This window comes from Suricata suricatta, chromosome 9, assembly GCF_006229205.1.
Source record: "Suricata suricatta isolate VVHF042 chromosome 9, meerkat_22Aug2017_6uvM2_HiC, whole genome shotgun sequence".
Lineage (NCBI taxonomy): Eukaryota > Metazoa > Chordata > Mammalia > Carnivora > Herpestidae > Suricata > Suricata suricatta.
The window spans coordinates 24,302,626-24,308,312 of NC_043708.1; the positions used below are offsets into that span (position 1 = coordinate 24,302,626).

Consider the following 5,687-nt stretch of genomic DNA (forward strand, 5'->3'; position numbering starts at 1 on the left):
TGTCTGCTTTGCAGGGGGCCCCACCTTGTGATCGGATCACCCTGTGAATCAGGAAGGCCAGAGATGCTTATCATTCCTTTTTTCTCCACGAGTCATGGGCCCCAAACGTAGAAATGACTCCCGGCTTCACCTACAGATCTAGGCCAGAGCAGAGCAGAGAACCCAGTATTCTGTCTCTGGCTCAGGGCTAGAGCTCCCGGAGGGGCGAAAGAAGCTCTCTAGCGCCCCCTTCTACTTTGGCGTTGTTTCTAAGTCCTGCCTTCAGCACTCAGACCCCTCACGATGGCTCTTTCTGCTCAGCTGCCCCTCCTCTGCTGGTTTTCCCAGGGAGAGCCGGAGACAGGACTAGGGCAGGGCATGGAACTGGTGTGGTCTCCTCTGCTGTCTAGGTCTTTGGTAGCCCCCGATAGCACAGACCTAGCCTTGATCCAGGTCTAGTAGCCCCTCAGACTGTGTGTGAGCCGGAAGGAACCTGAGAGCAATGTCTGTTTTATAGATGTGGACTCTCAGGCCCAGAGAGGGGTAATGATTTGCCCAAGGCCACACAACTAGTTAGTGACAGAAGCATGAACTGGGGCCTCCTGTCCTCCAAGCTCCCACTCACTGTTCTCACCTGCCTGGATCCCTGCTTTGCTTTCAAGTTGGCTCCACCTCCTACTTTCTGAAGCCAGAACCAAGCAGAGGCAACACCTTTGAAGTGGGGGGCAGCCTGATCGGGGAAGGTCCTGTGTCCCTCTTCCAAGCCCCTTTACATCTCCGGCTCGACACAGCCAAAGGATGGAGTGACAATCCACACTGCAGGCCTCAAGATGATAAATACTAACCCTTCTGGAAAAAGCCTTACTTTCAACGAAGGGGAACAGGGCTTGGCAGGCTCTGGGAAGCATTTGCTCCAGGAGCTGGCGCTCCGGAGGGCGTGGTGCCAATCTGTGTGGGAGCCCTGCCTGCGGGCAGAGAGGGAGGGCCCACCAGGGTGTGCGCTGGTGCAGACGTGTGTGCAGGAAGAGGCCGGGTGGTGGTGCAGACATCCAGGGAGTCCTGGGCTAGGAGCTGGAACGCCGGGCTTCTCTCTGCCACGTGGTAGCCTGTAACCTTGGAGCTCAACCTCCCCAAACTTCTATTTGTCCAGCTGCAAAATGGGGACGCTAAGAACCTCCCTCACACGGTTAAGAAGATGCAAACAAACGGACGTGAGTGGGCCCCAGGGACGAAGCTCGAGGTTGTTCTGGGGTTGGGGCTGGAGGAGTGGTCCTGCTCTCCTTGGGCGCTCGCTGGAGTGGAGGGGGCTGTCAGGCAGTGCCTGGTCTGGGGAAGGCCAGGGCTCAGCGGCTCGGAGCCCTCTTCTGTGACTTCCTCCCTTGCTTCCCTGGCTGCCCAAGGGGCACTAAATCAGGTCACCACTTGTCTTGCCTTGCAGGAGCTCCCAATCCAGGTCACTGGCTCCCACACCCCTCCCTTCCCCAGCAGCCAAGGAGCCGGGTGCTCAGTGCTTTTGTTCTTAAGTGCTGCTCATTAGACCCTGGCTGTGTGCCTGCCTCTGGGCCCATTGCTTTAAGAAGAAATAACAGGCCCCCTTTGCGGCATGTTCTATCACAAGATTCTCTCTCATAGGGAGATAGGATCCCTTCTACTTTATAAGTCAAGAAACTGAGGCTCAGAGAGGTAAGTATCTCAGTCAAGGTCACTCAGCCGAAAAGGGCAGGATGGAGGTTGAAACCTAGATCTGTCTGATTCTCGGGCCTGTGATTTTAATCCCTGAGGTCCTGTGTTTAGAAGGCAGGAGACAGAGGGGGTGCAGACAGGAGCTGGGGGGCCTAGGGAGGAAAAGTGGGGGCCACTCTGAGAGTAAGGTGAGATCTGAGGGGCACATGTAGGACTGAGGGAGAGAGGAGGGAAAGGCCTGCGGTGTAACGGGGGAAGCGCGCGCGCGCGCGCACACACACACACACACACACACACACACACCACCCAGACACGTATACACATGCACACACAGAGGAAAGAGGCCGACAGACACCCAAAGGTCCCCAGGACAGGCACACACATAAAAACACATAAAAAGACACACACAAGAGACTCAGCTGCACACAAAAGACACACACAGAGCCAGAAATGCACACCCATGTTGATACACATCAGAGGCACACACAGACCCAGTGACACTCAGACTTAGACACAGACTCCCTCCCCCACCCCCCACCCCCAATCGAAGGGAAGGAAGAGTCAGGGCCGCCTCTGTCTTGTTTCCAGCCTCCTCCTCTAAGGCGAAGGGAAAAGCCTTCCCCAGAAGTGCTGAGTCAGCAGCGGGTGACAAATGAGCCTCCGGGGCGGCGGGCGCAGCGAGAGCACTTAGCATACGGAGCGCCTGCACGCCAGCGCCAGTCCCGGGCCAGCGGTGAGGGGGCAGGGAACGACCACAGGCGGCCCGCCTGGGGGAGGCCCGTGGGAGGAAGTGACTCACTTTGACTTTGCAAAGCCGGACTTTGCAGACCAAGGTCACACAGCAGGCGCTGCCAGCCGGCTTCCTGCAGGGAGGCGGGGTGAGCTGGCTGGCTGGCTGGCTGGCTGGCTGGCTGGCTGGCGCTGGGCTCCGGCTTGGGCCTGGCCTGGGAGAGACTGGAAGCAGGTGGGACACAGGCAGGGGGCTGGCCCTCCCCGCCGCCTAGGCTCCACAGGCAAGACAATAGAGCCCCGAGGAGGGGACCCTGAGCTCTGCAGTTCTTCTCAGAAGTGCCCAAGTCTCGCTCAGGGCCTGAGTCTGGGAAATCTTTGGGGGCTATTATAAACACCGGGCCTTCCCCAGACCAAACACTTCTTTGCACCCTAATGTCCACACTGGAATCTAGTGACTGGGGAGGTGGGCCTGGGTGGTCTCAGTCATCCCTTGGCCGCGCTCTTCTGCCCTCTTACCTCCGTAATTTATTCTTCAGGAAGCAGCCAGCAAGGCCTTTTCAAGACATCAATCACATGATTTCCTCCAGTGGCTCCACTGCACTTAAAATAAATTCAAACCCTCATCGTTGGTGATGTCTTTCAAATGGGCCACTCTAGACCGAGGAAGGAGGAACTGTTACAAACGACATTAGGACAACATGGGACCTGGAACTGTCCCTGGCACCGAGCCCTACCCTGGGCTTCTTCCCACCCGCTTTGTCCTCACCCCCATTTCTGCATGACTGGCCCCAATCTTAGCAGAAATGAGATAAACTCTCACCTCCTTGTCCCTGACATCCTACTGCCAGTCATTCTCCGTGCAATTACTCAGTGTTTGTTCCTTTATAGCGTTTCCCGCTATCTGGGTTTATCTTTTTTATTTGTTTGCTTCTTTGTGGTTTTCCCAGCCCCTCCCTCCATAAACATCATGACAGTAAAGACTGTTTCTGTCTTGTGTGACCCTGCTGTGTCCCTAGTACCTAGAATAGCGTCTGGGACATAGTGACGCTCAGGAACATTTATTATGCGAGAGCATGGACCGGAAGCGAACGCAGGATTTCAAAAGTGTGTGTCCCTTGGGGAGACCGGGCAGGGAGGGACAGGGCCTGCGGGGAAGGGCTTGTGTGCAGGGCCCATGGGTAGGTCCCGGAGCTTGGGTGACCACTAGCCCCAAAACGAGCTCTGAAGAAGGCTTCGGAGTAATCCAGGCTTGGCTGAGAATTCCCGCTCTCTCCGTTGCTAGGTCTGTGTCTTTAGGCCAGTTATTTGCTTCTAGAAAATGAGAATGAATACTGGCCTCTCTTCCACGTTGTTGAAGGCTCTGGGTCCCCTCGCAGAAGTCATCTCCTCTCCATGCCAGCCCCTAACACACACGGCTGTGCCAGCGAGTCCAGAAATGAAGAATTCCGCTCCTTAGGAGTGTCTTGAAGATGCCAGCCATGTTTCTACTCCAGGTCCCTCCAGACACATGCCTCAGTTTCCCCCTAGTGGACAGGGATTGAGCAGGGCTCTCCTGCCAAAGGTGGACCCCTGGGGGCAGTGAGGAAGTCTGGCAAGATAGAAACACTACAAAGTGTTCGTGTCAGTGTCCTGGCTCTGTGGCTTTGGTCGCCTCTAAGCTGGTGGACTTGTTTTCTTTTGTTTGTTAACTCCTGTCTTGTTCATCACCTCAGACCCGCCTCCATTCCAGAAGGAGGATCCAGTGAGATGATTATCATGAGGATGCTTTGGAAAGTATTCCTGCTGGGGGAATGTAAGGGAGTATGGTTAGCTGAGGTCTACTCACAGGGCTGTGGGGCACTGGAAGCTGCTGAACTCCCTTTCCCCCTTTCCCCGGGGTCAGGTTTTCTGACACCCCAGCTCCCCACCCACCTCCATGAGCTGATGCAGCAGCTCCTGGCCTGGCTGTTTCTGCTTTGGTGGAGAAAATGGAAAGTGAAAGTGGTCCTGGGGAGCCCACAGCCTGCCAGCTGTCTGCACAGGGACCCCAGGCAGGAAGGGCCGCTGTTTGTCCCCAGGTCCCCTACCCTGGCCTGCTTGCATAGCCTGGGGTCCTTCCTGTCGCAGTGCAGTCCTGGGCAGAGCAGGCTGCCTGGGCTGCAAGAGGGTGGGTGGTGTGAGGCTACTATTGTCCAGGACTCTGTCCTGACTCAACCTCCCTCAGAGGTGAGAGGAGGGAAGAGAAGCCCTGGCAGCCTGGGCTGTCCCCGTGGGATGTTAGCAGCTGGAGTGGCCGGCTCTGGCTCAGGATGCTGCCTCCCAAGGCTTGCCTCTGTGGGCTCCCAACAGGGCTTCCTGAGGGTGTCACTGGGAGGCCCAAGGTACAGGTGTGGGTGGAGGAAAGTGAAAGGAACAAGACAATAGCATCGGCCAACCTCAAGTGCTAACCACACACCAGGCCCCGTGCCAGGTGCTTTGGCCACCTGCTACAGCCCTGTGCCTCAGAATCGGCCTCTGAAAAATCCTGCACCGTTGGCCTGTTTATGTCCATCCATCCACTTATTCCACAAATAAGTTTTGAATACCCTCTGTGTGCAGGCACTTTGCTAGACACAGGGGCCATGGAAGCAGATTTAAAAAAATTTTGTCTTCATGGAGCTTATGTTCTAGTAGAGGAAAAATAGTCTACAACCAAAAAGAAAAATAGGTGAAGTGGTCTGTAAGAGTGACAAATAAAGAGAGAAGGATGATCGACACAAAAGTCAAGGACATGGATATGATGAAATCGTTATGAAAGACAAAGAAATCAAACCTCAAGGATGAGTGCAAGGTCAAATGGCTGGGAAGTGAAGGAACTGAAATCTGAGATCAGGCTCTGTCTCGCCTTGTAACTACCACATGCCATTGGGTGCTGAGAGAAAGGATAGCATGGAAGGGAAAAGGAAAATAAAGGGCGTATGGAAGCCTTACAATGGTGGCCATCTGTTTTCCAAACGAAAAATCAGGACACGACCTGAAAAGATTTTCCTGTTGCTTGTAATGAGAGTGGCCGTCTGGGAGAGGCAGTTTGGATGCTGTCCTGAAGGGTGGGATTTCTGAGACATTCCAGTGGCTTTTGGGCTCACGAGGCAGTCCAAGGGTAGGGCATTGCCATGGCAACCCCAGCCTGGCCTGGGGGCCAAGAGCCTGGTGCCTGGCCACATGGCAGAGAAGCTATGCTGGGCACCGGCCCAAGACGCTGCAGGCCAAGGGGGAGGCCAATGCTGAGGAGGCGCCCCGGGCCAGTTGGGAGAGTGGGCTGGTGGGCTGGTGGA

General features: G+C 55.6%; 1 long non-coding RNA gene across 1 annotated transcript; it reads left to right on the top strand.

Moving 5' to 3' along the window:
• The first annotated feature begins 974 nt into the window (after window positions 1-974).
• On the top strand, window positions 975-3,372 carry LOC115302118. The gene is made up of 2 exons (XR_003913425.1): window positions 975-1,190; window positions 2,931-3,372. It is a non-coding gene; the product is annotated as an uncharacterized LOC115302118 (long non-coding RNA).
• The last annotated feature ends 2,315 nt before the right edge of the window (window positions 3,373-5,687 follow it).